Source organism: Ambystoma mexicanum, chromosome 10, assembly GCF_040938575.1.
Source record: "Ambystoma mexicanum isolate Mex_15411 chromosome 10, UKY_AmexF1_1, whole genome shotgun sequence".
Taxonomy (NCBI): Eukaryota; Metazoa; Chordata; class Amphibia; order Caudata; family Ambystomatidae; genus Ambystoma; species Ambystoma mexicanum.
Window position 1 is genome coordinate 18,598,704 of NC_090932.1, and position 15,148 is coordinate 18,613,851.

At 55.1% G+C, this 15,148-nt stretch overlaps 1 protein-coding gene across 2 annotated transcripts in view; it reads left to right on the forward strand.

The window, feature by feature from the left end:
* The window catches only part of LOC138491106 (probable cation-transporting ATPase 13A4), a 1,999,067-nt gene that overhangs the window by 1,386,970 nt on the left and 596,949 nt on the right, over positions 1 to 15,148 (forward strand). The window lies entirely within an intron of this gene.

The window sequence follows — 15,148 nt, forward strand, 5'->3', positions numbered from 1 at the left end:
GCAAAAGTGCATTTAACATACCAACACGTGGATACAATTATATACAATTATAGCTAATTTATTCAAAAAACGATGAGGGGCATTCCCCTTTCCTCACCTTCCCCCAGAAGCTCAACGTCTCCAGAGTTCTGGTCCTCTCTTGGCTTGAATACTGCAACACCCTCTTCCTCAATCTGCCTCTTTCCTCCCTTCACCCCCTCCAACTGATCCAGAATAGGACTGGAAGACTTACCCTTGACCTCAAGCCCAGGGACCGCATCTCTCCTGCCGTAGAATCTCTCCACTGGCTCCCGGTGACCACAAGGATCCAATCTAAGACCCTCAGCATCATTCACTAGGCCGTCTGGGTCCAGGGACCTCTTTGCATCCAGCTTTCCCTCCCAAAATACCTCCCGACCAGAGTCTTTCTGTCCTCTGGCTCCAACTCTCTGCAGGTTAAACGTTTCTCCAAGCAGAGTGTGGGAGTTAGATCCCTTTCTGTGGCCGGCTCCCCCCTCTGGAACGGCCTTCCGCCTTGAGGCGGATCTTTTAAAGTTCCAGAAGCCTCTCAAGACTTAACTTTTCTCCTCTGCCTTCCTTCTCCCACTCGTGTGCTAATTCTGCCTTTGCTGCTATGACTGGGGACTGGTCCCTTCAGAGTCATACAGGGGCCAGACCAATCCCGACCAGTCCCCCCTGCATCCTTTGCCAGCACTTTCCCCCAGACTCTGTTAGGACTGATTTTCTATACTCTGGCCTGGTGAACAGAAGGCTAACCAAAGAAAGCGGATGTGCAGTCAGTCTGATTCAAGCAATCAAAGAGTTGTACTCCGAAACTCACATTCAAGTGCATCTGGATAGATTGGGAAACTTAGACCCCATACCAACAGAAAGGGGTGTGAAGCAAGGATGCCCCCTTGGGGCAACTCTCTTTAATTTCTATATATCCGAAGTTGGCCTTGCTTTGGAGAGTGTTGTGCCATTTCCACCTATGGTGAATGGAACTCACATAAATCACATCCTGTATGCTGATGATATGGTGATTCTAGATCTTACACCCATTGGCCTACAAAGGAAATTGACCGCAGTAAAAACCTTCATTGAAGATCTGGGGCTAGACATTAATGTAGCGAAATCTGAAATTCTGGTCTTGGAAAATAAAAGGGGTAGGCACCTGTAGAAAAATAGGTCAAGTTGGGTTTTGGGATCGAAGAAACTGCACAAAGTGCCATTTACGTGATACCTAGGAAAAACAGTGAACTCCAGTATAAATAACGAACCAATGAAGAAAAAACTACTAAGCAACTGCAAACAATGAACATCTCAAGGAATAAAACTACCAAAAAAAAATGGAAAATTCTCTTATTTTCCGATAAGAAAATTTTACCTGAGCAAGGTGAGTCCCACACTAACCTACGGAGGTGAAAACATATTTGGCTGTGATTCAAAGATCTGGGCAAGATGTGAGGGCTCCTTCTGGAAGCAAATTCTACAGATCCCCCAAAGCTGTCCTCCTGCCTGCATACTGTATGAAGTGGGTGTCTCCACTCTGAATGTAAGATTAATCTGGAACAAGCTAACAATATTCAGAAAGACCAATGAAGAAGCAGACTTACCACCATTTGAAGTGCTGACTGAGCGGAAAGTGCAAAGGAAAACTGCCCTAACAGAATGGAGACAGCAATGCAAAGACATCTTGCTCCAGCTGGGCACCGATGAAAAAACACTATGGATTAACACCAATGCAGTAAAGAAAAAGTTGCTGTAAATTGACTGGATCGAAACTGGAGAGAAAAGAGCAAATCACTGTTGTATGAAAAATGCACCAGGCGAAGCAAAAAAGCTTAACACTCTCCCGAAATACATGATTATTTCACTGTGTAAACGTCTAAGAAGGCTTTATATGAAATTTCGATTGAGGGGGTAATTCATAGAATTCAGCGCACAAGTGGCGCACGCGGCTGGCGCACAGTGTGCGCGTGCGAATCCCTGCGCCAGCCGCGTGCGCTAAAATCCATTCCCGCGCACAGCGTATTCATGGATTCCAGCCACCAAAACCAGCCGTGGCGCACAGTGGCGCAGCGACCCTGCAGCAGCGCCAGTTACGCCCCCAAGAACGCCTCTTGCGCAGGGAAAAGCCATCAATATACCCAATCCAGCGCAAAGGGCTGCGCTAACCCTGTACCAGCACGGCAAGCGGGCTACGTGTATCACTGGGGTGCGCGGGAAGTACCTCACACGATTGGCCCCGTGCGAGCAGGGTACGCGTATTTCAGGGGTGCGCGGGAATTTCCACACGCGATTGGGCCCGTGCGAGCAGGGTACGCGTATCTCAGGGGTGCGCAGGAAGTGCCACACGCGATTTCAGCAGGGTACGTGTATTTCAGGGGTGCGCGGGAATTTCCACACGCGATTGGGGGTATGTGTATCTCAGGGGTGCGCGGGAAGTGCCACACGCGATTTCAGAAGGGCACGTGTATTTCAGGGGTGCGCGGGAAATTCCACACTCGATTTCATCATGGTACGTGTATTTTGGGGTGCGGGGGAAGTTTCACACGCGACATCAGCAGGGCACGTGTATTCCAGGGGTGCGCGGGAATTTCCACACGCGATTCCATCAGGGTACGTGTATTACAGGGGTGCGCGGGGAGCACCACACGTGAATTGCACGTGTGGGTCCTCCCAGGTGTTCCCTCTACACCCTCCACGGCCCCTGCAGGTGGCTCACACCACAGGGGCCTACCCTGCACATGTCCTGCAGGCACACCATCCACCATGGCCATGACCCCCAGCCAACCCACATGTCAACTTGCACTACTGCCCACCAACGCATGTCCCCCTGGTCCCCCAGTCAACAGGGGCACCCTCCACCAGGCCCCCACCCATGTCTCCCAGCACGCCCACCCCCCAGCAGTGCAGGGGCACCCACCACCAGGCCCCCACCCATGTCTCCCACCACCCCCACCCCCCAGCCACCAGGGGCATCCACCACCAGGCCCCCACCCATGTCTACCAGCACCCCCACCCCCCAGCAGTGCAGGGGCAGCCTCCACCAGGCCCCCACCCATGTCCAACTCATGTCTCCCACCACCCCACCCCCCAGCAGTGCAGGGGCAGTCTCCACCAGGCCCCCACCCATGTCTCACACCACCCCCACCCCCCAGCCACCAGGGGCAGCCCCCACCCATGTCTCCCACCACCCCCACCCCCCAGCACTGTGGGGCACCTGCCAGCAGGCCCCCACCCATGTCTCCCAGCACCCCCACCCCCCAGCCACCAGGGGCAGCCTCCACCAGGCCCCCACCCATGTCTCCCACCACCCCCACCCCCCAGCAGTGCAGGGGCAGCCTCCACCAGGCCCCCACCCATGTCTCCCACCACCCCCACCCCCCAGCCACCAGGGGCAGCCTCCACCAGGCCCCCACCCATGTCTCCCAGCACCCCTACCCCCCAGCAGTGCAGGGGCACCCACCACCAGGCCCCCACCCATGTCTCCCAGCACCCCCACCCCCCAACCACCAGGGGCAGCCTCCACCAGGCCCCCACCCATGTCTCCCAGCACCCCACCCCCCAGCCACCAGGGGCAGCCTCCACCAGGCCCCCACCCATGTCTCCCACCACCCCCACCCCCCAGCAGTGCAGGGGCAGCCTCCACCAGGCCCCCACCCATGTCTCCCACCACCCCCACCCCCCAGCCACCAGGGGCAGCCTCCACCAGGCCCCCACCCATGTCTCCCAGCACCCCCACCCCCCAGCCACCAGGGGCAGCCTCCACCAGGCCCCCACCCATGTCTCCCAGCACCCCCACCCCCCAGCACTGTGGGGCACCTGCCAGCAGGCCCCCACCCATGTCCAACTCATGTCTCCCACCACCCCCACCCCCCAGCACTGTGGGGCACCTGCCAGCAGGCCCCCACCCATGTCCAACTCATGTTCCCCACCACCCCCACCCCCCAGCACTGTGGGGCACCTGCCAGCAGGCCCCACCCTTGTCTCCCACCACCCCCACCCCCCAGCAGTGCAGGGACACCCACCTCCAGGCCCCCACCCATGTCTCCCACCACCCCCACCCCCCAGCAGTGCAGGGGCAGCCTCCACCAGGCCCCCACCCATGTCTCCCCCCACCCCCCAGCAGTGCAGGGGCACCCACCACCAGGCCCCCACCCATGTCTCCCACCACCCCCACCCCCCAGCAGTGCAGGGGCAGCCTCCACCAGCAAAACCAAAAATAAAATTCCAAAGTAATGTTGTCCAAAGTCAATGTCCACAAAACAAAATCCAATGGGAAATAAAAAAGAAAGCCATTGCTCCATGGTTAAAAAGTGAAAAAAAACTACAATCCAACTGTGAACTATGTACATGGGAACAAGCCAGGGTCCATTATCCCAACAAAATAAAGGAAACCTATCTAACTACACTAACTAATAAAAAAAACTATATACAAAAATGTGGCCAATGTCCGAAAGGTCCAAATAAAATAAAAACAAAAATGAAACCTAACACTACCTACATAACTATTTACAAGGGCAGCGGGCTAGTTTCACGGCTCACTTGTGGATGTCCCGGGCCAGGGCATCATCAAACTCCTCCTCAATGTCCCGGAGGCGGTCCTCCTCCATGGCCCCGAGGGTCCGCAGGGCCGTCGACGTCTCCACCTCCAAACCCCTGCGGATTGCCTCGAGGCACTCGGCCCGCCTCAGGGCCCTCCGCATGGAGTTCTCCGCCCTGACCATTGTGAGCCGTGCCTCTTCCGCCCGCTGCCGCTCCGCATCTATGGCGTGGCCCAACCGCTGCCACACGGAAGACACTCTCTGTCCTGGGTCCTCCTGCCCTCCGGCCGATGCCTGCCCCTCCGATGTTGAAGGCCCTGAGCCTTCATGGCTTCCACCACGTTGCTGCTGCTGCTGTGCCTCTGCCCGTGCACTGCCTCCTGCTGCCTGCACATCCTCCGCCGGCTGGGGTGCTGTCGTAGATGTGGCCACCCCTGCTGGATGTCCGACTCCCGACTGTGGCAGGGATGCCTCCTCCACCAGCCTGGCCGCACCGTCAGAGGCAGCTCCACAGGGCACCCAGGTGACTGATGGGTGGGAAGATGGCACAGAGGACGACTGGCGCGTAGGGGGTCCAGTTGAGGAGGGGGTCGTAGCAAGCCCCATCAGACGGAGGAATCCGGCCTGGGTGACCTGTCCCAGCAGGCTGACGTGGTCAACAAGCCATTCGAGATGACGTGCAGTCTCTTCATGAAAAGACTGCAGGTCACCTCGCATGGCCCGTTGACGCAACGCCACACCAGCCAGGACAGGCTCAAGCCGGACCAGGATAGCCACGTCCGCAGGCAGAGGAAGGCCAGTTGACGTGAGCTCATCCCCTGCCTGAAAACGGGTCTGGACGTAGGCATCCCTGCTGGTGCAAGATGATGCAGGGACAGGATCAGGGACAGGATTGCACACAGGCACCTCCGCGGCGGCCTGTGCTGCCTCCTGTCCCTGGTCCTGCACTGCACCACTAGCACCAGTGGGATCCCCACCTCCAGACCCCGTCTCTGGTGCTTGCACGGCCTCCTCCTCCACCAAACCCCCCACCAACCTGGATGACTCCGTGCCATCTTCCCCTGTTGGGCCCTGTGGGGTCCCAGCTGCCCCTTCTGCTGCCGAGGAGTCCAACTCCAACCTCCGCCTCTTGGACCTCCCCCCGGCAGCTGCGGCCTGGGACGCGGCACCGGACTCCTCACTCCCCGACGAGATGACAACATGGGAGGGGAACCGGGCCTTGCGTCTCCGGATGGCGGTGGGATCCCCACCGCTGTGCTCCACAGCACCTTCTCCGCCCTCTTCATCAGTTGATGCTGCAGACAGGGAGAAACAAAACACAGGCATCAGGGCACTGTACAATGGACACATACACACATGACAGTTGTACATGAGTGGCATTGGCAAACCTCAGACATGTCATCACAATCCCCAACACACATGTCATTACAACTCACACACATGAGCCATACCACAGCCATATCGCAACTGCCACCACCATCCATACACATACAACAGCATGAGCAGCCAAAGGTGAGCCAGACATCACATGCAACACAGGAAGTGCACCACACATGTACACACACCACCACACTTGCATGCATGTGTACACCTCTGCCAAGTGTCGCAGTGTTCAGACGGGCATCCATGTCACATCTGCCAATCAGGCTTCCACATACCGCTGTCACATGCATCCATGTTGCATCACTGTTGCACCCTTGTCAAATACACACACATGCACATGTACACAGTGCTGATACATGCAGCCAAAAACAACATACATGCGTGACATCACGGACATGTCTACTTACATACACATTCATCCAAACATGTGTGCCCACACAACTGCATTTGGCATGCAGGCCTACACACACAAGCACCATCCATGTCTCACACATTACAGCCCTCGCATGCGTCAGCCCCACGGACCTGTACACCCCCACCCATACTCGACCCCATACAAACAGCTTTGCAACCTGCACACTACTGAATAATCACCACACGCACTGCTCACAATCAGGATGCATGTACACTCACCGCTCGACTCCAGACGGGTCTGCTTCTCAAGGACCTGGACGTGGAGCGCTGGGGATATGCGTTCCAGGACCCTCATCTGTTCTTCCGACAAGTGGCCCCGGTGCCCCTTGGCATCCGCTGCCTTCAAGAGGCGCCGGGCCTTGTTCAGGGTCCTGGACCTGAAGTCCTCCCAGCGCTTCTTGACATGTTGTAAGTCGCGGACTGCCACCCCCTCCGCGTTGATGGCAGTCACGATGTCAGTCCAGATCCGAGTCCGTCCTTCCTTGTCGGCGCGGGAACTTCCGAAGAGGGCATCATACTGCCCCAGGACTTGCTCCACCAGGACAACAACTTCGGTGGCACTGAAGCTGGTGCCCCTCTGCCTCTCTGGCCGGGGGTTGTCAGTGGTCACAGATGGTGTTTGCCCCAACATGACAACCCCAGAGGCAGGAGTGGGTGGGCAACTGGGTCCTGGGGCTGGGCTGTGGAGTGATGGAATCCCAGTCGGGACTCTTCGGTTCCAGCACGGGTGGTCACAGCAACAGCACCCCTGGCTGATGTGCAGGCAGCAAATGGCAGGGCACGTGGGCAGCAGGCAGTCAGGCAGCAGCAGATGGCAGGTGGGAGCGTGCTCGGGGCTCTGAGGGGCAGTAGTTCGGCCTTTTGGGCAGGAGCGTGGTCTTCCGTGTGCTTACGCGTGGCCAGCTTGATACGGAGTGATTTGGCAATTGAAAAATCTGCACGTCAGCCTGTAATTCGAGGAAAGGCCCTTAGCGCGTAAGCGCGTCTGCACGCATACGCATTTTCACTGGACAGAAGGCCCCTCAAGCGCAAGCGCCCCTGTGACGTGACAGACGTGCATGGGCATTTCAGCGCGCGTGAAAAACTGCACGTCCGCATATAATACCAGGAAAGGGCCCATGCGCGTAAGTGACGTGATGCGCGCGTGCGTTTCCCTCAGCACGGTTAAAGGTGAGCGGGCCCAGCAGTTCGCTGTACGTGCCTTTCGTGGAGACCGACGTGTGTTGCTGCTTCCTGTTGTTTCGCGCGCCATCACAACTTCACAGCTATCAAGGACGTATCTCTTCTTTTGGCGGGGGTATTGGCTATGCGTGTTTTTCTGCATCGCGCTAGTCAGACGGTGAGTCGCACACGCTCTTTTTCCCACTGCGGGTGCCCCTGTGTATCGCTCCCATTTTCGATGTCATAGTAGCCTGCGTGTCCCACGCGTACGCGTTATTCGTGTTACTGGGTGCCACCGCGTACTGCGGGAGGTTGAATCCACGCACATAGGCTGCAGGGTTGCGTGCACGGTTTTACTGCAGTTTTGGGGTGCCTGAGCGTTGCGTGACCCGTCACCACATCACCGGGGTCACATACAGCCTTGCAGGTGCAGGGGGGCTGTTAACATCTTGCTTCCCACCCCCTTCACCCCAATTGCCCAGGTCAATTGTGGTGTACACCTCCCATTGGCACCACTCCATCTGTGCCAGCACTACTACATCTGTGCCATGGTTGGGAGGCCACCAAAGGTGAGGGGCGCCTCAGCTGGGCGTACTCCTCGTGGCGGGCGTGGTCGGGGACGTGGCCGTGGTGACCAGGGAGTAGGGGGACTCCAGCGTGTCCAGGTCAGCCACAGAGGGGGAAGAGGCAGGGGTGCGCCACTTGAGCACAATGTTGTGCCATGTGTCGGTGCAGCCATGCCACCACTCCCTGTGGTTCCGGGGGATGCAGCTCCTGCATCTGGCACTGGCACCCATATGACCCGGCAGTCCGTTCCATCGACTGCCACGGGCCCAGGGGTAGTGGTAGCTGCAGGTGCAGCTGTGGACACCGCCACCCAGGCTCAGGGTCTTCCAGCGCAGGCTGCGTTGGCACTTGAAGAGCCCTTGGTAGATCTCCAACAGGCCAGGGGGGAAACCATAGGGGCAGGCCGGGCTGCTCAGACCAAGACACGTGTCCCTGGGGCAGTAATGTCATCTGCTGCCCTGAACAGCCGGGTGTTGGCAAGTGCAGGGGCAGATGCACCCAACAGCACCCCGGTTGTGAGTCTGCCAACCAGGACCGTTGCGGTCAATGACCCTGCCACAGCTGATGTTGGTGCGCAGGGTCCATTAGTGGGCACCCAGCTGCCGCTGACACAAGTCAGGCCTTTGGTCATCCCTCCACCTGCCACTCCCTTGGCTCAATTCACCGAACCCACTGGCCATACTGGTCAGGGCGGCATTAGCCAGCCAGGGTCTGCGCCACAGTCCAAGAGGAGGAAGGTTGCACCTGCAGCACAGGCTGGGACCCCACACACAGCCACGACCTCCTGCACGTCGAGGAAGAAGCCTTTCTGTAAGCAGGAACTGGACTTCCTCGTGGACTACGTGCTGGGCCACAGCCGTGACATGCTAGTGGGTGCCAATAGTCAGACTACGGCTGCCCAACGTGACACCCAGTGGAAGCATGTTGCGGAACATGTCAGTTCATTCGGCCATGAGGTGCGCACGGCGCAGGAGTGCAAAAAGCATTGGAATGACATCAAGCGCAGCACTAAGGCCAAGCGTGCCTCAAATTACAACTTGACTCTGGTGACTGGCGGTGGGCCTGCACCAGAGGAGGAAGAACTCACTCCGCATGAGGCTCTCGTTGCGGAGTTCATACCACCTGAATTGGTCGAAGGAGCGGGAGAGATGCTGGACTTTGATGCCCAGTCCAGTGAGTGTAGATGCGTGTTTGTTGAGGACGTGTGTGTTTTACTTGTGGGATGTGTTGTGCATGATTGCTGCTACATGTGACGTGTACATGGTTCTGATGTGTAAGTAATGCAATGCTACCGTCATGCATGTCTCCTCTGCCTGCATGCGGGACTCCATGTAGGCATGCTCCCTTGCCCCTCCTCCGCCACTCTGCACCCCAGTTCCACCTTTGCACTGGTCTGCTTCAATCTTGCCAATGTGTACTTTCTTCATTTGTCCTGTGTAGATGCTAACTTCCAGCGTAGAATCTGCCAGACATATGCCGTGTGGTACAGCCTTAGTACTCGATGCAGGGTATCTCACTTGTACTGTGCATGGGTCAGATGTCCCGCAGGGACATGAGTGCCCATTCATGCTCCATGTGCATTGCACGCATGCCCCTGTGTGTCCTTGACTGGATGATCACTGTAATATAAGTCCTTGGTTACATACATTGCCTGCCATCTCATCAGCCTTCCCATGTCAACTGTGGCTCAGTCCTGCGTTGCACACATGTTTAGGCTCTGACAATCTGTGTGGCTCACAGGCCTCAGCCTGTTCATTGGCCAATGACTCTGTCCAACTCTTGTTGTGTCTTCTTCACACGTGGGCGGCCTCCGGAGTTTCCATCATGTGTCCTGCCCACTGTCCCAGCATCATTTGCAGTGTTGTAATTTGAATCACATTAAGCTGTTGATGCCAGTCAACACTGCCTGTCAATACACAGGTGTATGGTCAGCCTTTTGATACCATGCTAGGCATCCCTGCTTTGGTACTGGGGTGGAGGGGTGCTTGGCTTCTAGACATGGTACACATTGAATGCACAATGCATGTGATGTCTGAATTTGACATTGCACTGCCTTCACATTTCCTGGCACACACCATGTAGTGCTTGTACATGTAGGTAGTGAGTGGCGTACACATTTACTGCACTGCATAGACCCACTTCCATGGAAACTGCCACCTTTCAACAGGTCGGATCACAGAAGCTATTCAAAGTAGACCCAGCATGCATGGCAGGTCATATGTTGTGTGTCACATGTCTGCCGGATGCCTTTGCTGTCGGTGTGTGTGTGTGTCGTGTGCTTCTGACATGTGTATTGACCTTTTTCTCTCTATTTTTCAGGTGATGACGCAATGGAGGCGGAGGATGGTGTTGTCATGCCAGACACAGGGTTGGTAACACCACATCAACCCGGCACTAGTGGGGGTCGTGGGGTGGTAGGCCACGAAAAACCCCAAGTGCTGCAGTCCATCTTGTCTCTGGCTGCCTATGAGTCCAGCCTTGATGACGACTCTGACGTCCATGTTGAGTTGGATGAGCATCAAGTCCATGTGTCAGGGGTGAGTGATTCTGATGTGGACACTCCTCTGTCTGCGACACCTGCACTGAGGGATCAGACAGTCTTGGTTCCTCCGCCCGTGGTGGATCAGGACACAGGGTCACCCTCCACACCAGTCACTGATGTGCCTGGGACATCACGTCGACGGGGGCATATAGTCGTGCAGCCGCAGGCGGTGCCAACACAGCGAGGACCCCCGGTCCTTGGGTCCCGCAGGGGTCAAGCCCGGCAACGCGGTCGCCGCGCGCAACCGCTGTATACTGAGTGGGAGCAAGACATGACTGCCAATTCCGAACGGCAGGGGGCAGCAATGGAGAACATCGCTGAGAGCATGGAGCGTGTGGTCCGATCTGTGCTCCCCCCTGCTAGGCAGTTGCTTCTCCAGCAGCAGGCGGCACGGTCCACGGCCCGCTCGCTCAGGCTGGGCATGGCGGCCTCAGACAGGGCACGCCAGGCTGAAATGTCTCTGCGTCAAGCAATTGCTGCTCACGCAGAGGCGCACATGGATGCCCTGAGGGAGGAGTATGCTTCCCTCAGATCCACTCTGGGTGTCCTTATGATGTCCCAGAGGCAGCAGGCAGAGGAGAGGTTTGCACAGCTTGAGCGTACCATCTCGGCTGAGATACAGGCTTGCCGGGAGGTGCAGCGGTTGTCCAGCCAGGCCTTGCAGGAGGAACTCCGTGTTACACGTGCTACCTTGCAGACTTGCTGCCGACGAGGGGCAAGCTGCGGCTAGGCGTGGCCAGGCTACTGTGCCACGTCCTCCTTTCCAGGATGAGCCAGACTCGGACGACCATCTATCTCCCACATAGGTTGTGCTGTGCAGCCGTTGAGCCCATGGAGGATTTTATTTTTGGCTCAGCATCATCGCATGTGGATGTTGAGCAGCACCCTGTACCTCCCCCCTCCTGGGTGCCTCCCCTCCCCCCCGGGTCGTATGTGGCCATTTTTGATTTTTCTTTTAGTTTAGTTAGTTAAGTTTCTGTTTGATAGTTAGTTTAAATAGGTAATGTAGGTTTTCCATAGTTAGTGTAATTAGTTAATAGTTGAGTTAGTTTAAAATTGCTAGTCTATTGTGCTTTCATGTGACGGTGCGGTGCTTTGTGGCTTTTGAAGGCATCCACTGTCTGTTCCAGCTGGGCCCTTCATGGTTGTCTTGTGTATGTGTTTGCTGCTTGGGGTCCTTGACTCACATATGCCACTCCTGCCTCCCTTATCCATGGGCTCGCAAGGATGGTTCGGTGTTACAGCATTTTACACAAGGGCTTTGGACTGTCATATCTGTGGCATGTCTGGTGCTGTGTGACTTTTGTTGACACCCCTAGTGGGGATGATTTAGGTGTCATTGTCCACTGTTCAGCTTTTGCTAGATGGGGTGTGTCATGATTAATGTGGACATTGATTGCTATGCATTGTGTAGTATGTTTCATATCTTTCCTGTACATGTGCTTGTTGCAATTCATGCTGTAGATAGTGTTCCACACTTTGGAGGTGAAAGACGGACTGATGGTGGTATTTGTGATGTGACTCTCTGACATGGTCAAGTAATGAGATGCCTGATGAGACACACACAGATGACTTTGAAGCATTAATCATGTGTTTCATGCCCTTTCTGCAGGGGAATGAGCCTCCAGAGCACCTTTGCCAGCAGACATGGCCCATTGGACGACGGAATTCTGGACCCGTTAGTTGGTGTCCACATGCACATATGTGCACAAGCAGAGGCACAGTGATTGCAGACCCACATCCTAGAACTGCTGACATGTTCCAAGGAACTCCAGGCAAGGTGAGCATCACAGGGGGGCCACAACACAGCAAAGCTTGCACCAGGCGAGTTGCACATGCAGGCTTAGTCACAGCACTGAGGGTGAGCTTAGACGAATATTGGTGTTGAAGCACACAATGCAGCTCAGATGTGTTTGTGGACTGATGGCTGTTGATAGTAGGGTTGTCTGGGACACATGCAGGGGCAGTGGCACATACCCTCCGGTACACCAAGGTCCATTGAGGCACTTGTATCAACCATGTAGCCTTCCGAGACATGGAAAGGGGCAGCTCACAGGGACATACAGCAAGGGACATACTCGGGTGCAGTGCATGTCTTTTCCACGTACTTCATGATAAATGCACTGCCAACTTTGTTTCGGTCATGGTGGTACGCAACTTGCTCTGTAGTCATGGCTTGCTATATGGGTCTGTCTGCTTACCCAGGGAACATTGCATGTTGTGTGAATTGTGACACATTGGTGTTCCATTTGCCACGCACCCACCAGCGGCTGACTTACTGCATTGACTGTGTATGACCCGTCACAGGGGTGATGTTATATATGGGTACGAAGCATCGACCACAGATTGTCTGTTTGTAGAGTAGTTTGTTGCTATGGGGCATGTTTGGGGTTGTGTTTTTGTGTAATTGGCACGTACAGCTTGTTGACTGTGGCTCTCTTTGCAGCATTGCAGTGCTCCTGTAACCGTACCTGAGAGTGCGCAGGCAGGAGGCCAGCACTCAAAACCAGAGCTAAGTGTCTTGTTGTTTTTCTTACGAACTGCTCTGCATAGGCTTGCTGGGGAGTGTACTGATGCATGGATGTATGTGTGGTTCAATTTGGTATGTTTTTTTCTCCCTAATCACCCGTGATCCTATGCAATTTTGAAACCTGTACCCTCTACCCGGTGTTCCTGCTTCTCGTGCCTATCCAAGCAACGTTCCCTGACCCTCTTTCCCCACTGGGGTTGCGGATGCCTGTGTAAGCCCCAAACTTGCAGGCGCCAAAACCCTAGAGGGGGTGGTTGGTTCGTACCACTCCTGAGCCTGGACTACAGAAGGCCATGACAATGATGTCCAAGTTTGTTTGGATTGTGTATGTGTTCATGCAGGTTGTACATTTTCGTGCATTCCCTAGTTTCATGCGTCATTCCTCCTCCCCTCTCCTGCCACTCATTCCAGTCATCCAGTGTGTCAACACCTGTCCCGACTGCATATCCCTGAACCTCATTCCCCACCAGGGTCTCAGGGGCCTGTGTGAGTTTGACCTTGCAGGCACCCGGAACATGGTGGGGGTGGTTGTTTCGTGACACTCCCGCGCCTGTACAGGGGACCTGTGACAGTACACATCCGTTCATGGTGCATCATCCTATGTCATGTACCACACATGTCTCACATCCTGTCGTGACATTGTTTTGCTGTGCTACCTTGGTTGTTGCATTATTGTGGTAGTACTTGGCCTTTGTGAGGTACTGCTACGTCAAGTCATCTACTGGAGGGTGTTCGGGTTCGTTTCTATGCCTTGGATTTTGTGATTTTGGAAATGAGTGTGGATTCTGAGGGTTCAGGCATCTTTTTACACACAAGGTGGGAGATGGTGACGAAGGGTAAAGGTGATCCTGTGGCCAGGTGGAATTGAGGTTTGGCTCCATGACCCAGGTGCAGTTGTTCAGTGGGTCATGGTCATTTGTGAGGGAGGGGGGGGGTTGTTGTTGATAGTTGCCTTGCCCTGCAGTGTGATGGGAACTCTGACATAGTATTGGTGGTATCCTATGTACATGTTGTGTTCTGCTGATCAATGCCTGTTCATGTGTTGTGTTTTCCTTTCAGGTGCGAGGGGATAGTTGTGGTTTGACATGCTGGGGTGTACACATGGTGGATGTTCACATGTGATGTGTAGGGAACACTGATGGTCACTTGAGTGCACATGCATATGTGGAGTGCATGTCCTTGCAGAACCACACACTTGCACTCTGATGCACTACATGTACTCCCACCCTTGCATATCCACGTGTACACTGTTTGCCTTCTGGTGCCCACTGTGTCCCGGCAGCACATGTTCTGTGACCGATCATGGATCCAGTACATGCCTAATTTGATGTTTGACGTGGTCTGTCACTTAGATGTGATGCTCAGGGTGTGCATCACACACAATGGCTTTTCACTGTGCTGTGCGCTGAGCAGTGTGATGCAGGAGTAGGACACTGCACACATGAGCTGCAGTGTTGATTTTGCAATGCATAATGTGCATGTAGACAGGCATTCATTGTGATGTTACGTCTACGACTGTTGTAATGCATTTGGAAATGACTTATTTTGGGTGGGAGATTTTGTTGGTCTGTCATTTCATCTGATTCCGAGTCAGGCAGCAGTGTCCGATGCCACTGTACATTTAGGACATGGCAATGTGTACCTTATCGTTACTGCGTTGGTGTATGGGTATTGCTTGCCATGTCATGTTGATGTTTTAGAGGGTTTGAGTGACATGACAGTGATGGCCATGGCCTGTTTTGCAGGTGTGTGTGATGCACACCTTGCATGTCCGGGTCATCCGCTTCTCAGAGCAACTAGCTGGGGGTAGATTTCTCTTCGCAGCAGGGCCCTCCCCCTGGAACAGACTTCCGGCCTGACTTGAACTTGAGGGGAACCATCTCCAGTTCTGGAAGCACCTCAAGACCTTCCTCTTTGCTTCTGCTTACTCTCTGCCTCTCCCTTGCAGAATTCTCCACTGGAACTGCACAGGAGCTGCAACTGGGCCACTCTCACCGACCTCGGTCCCTGGCCCAGCCACTC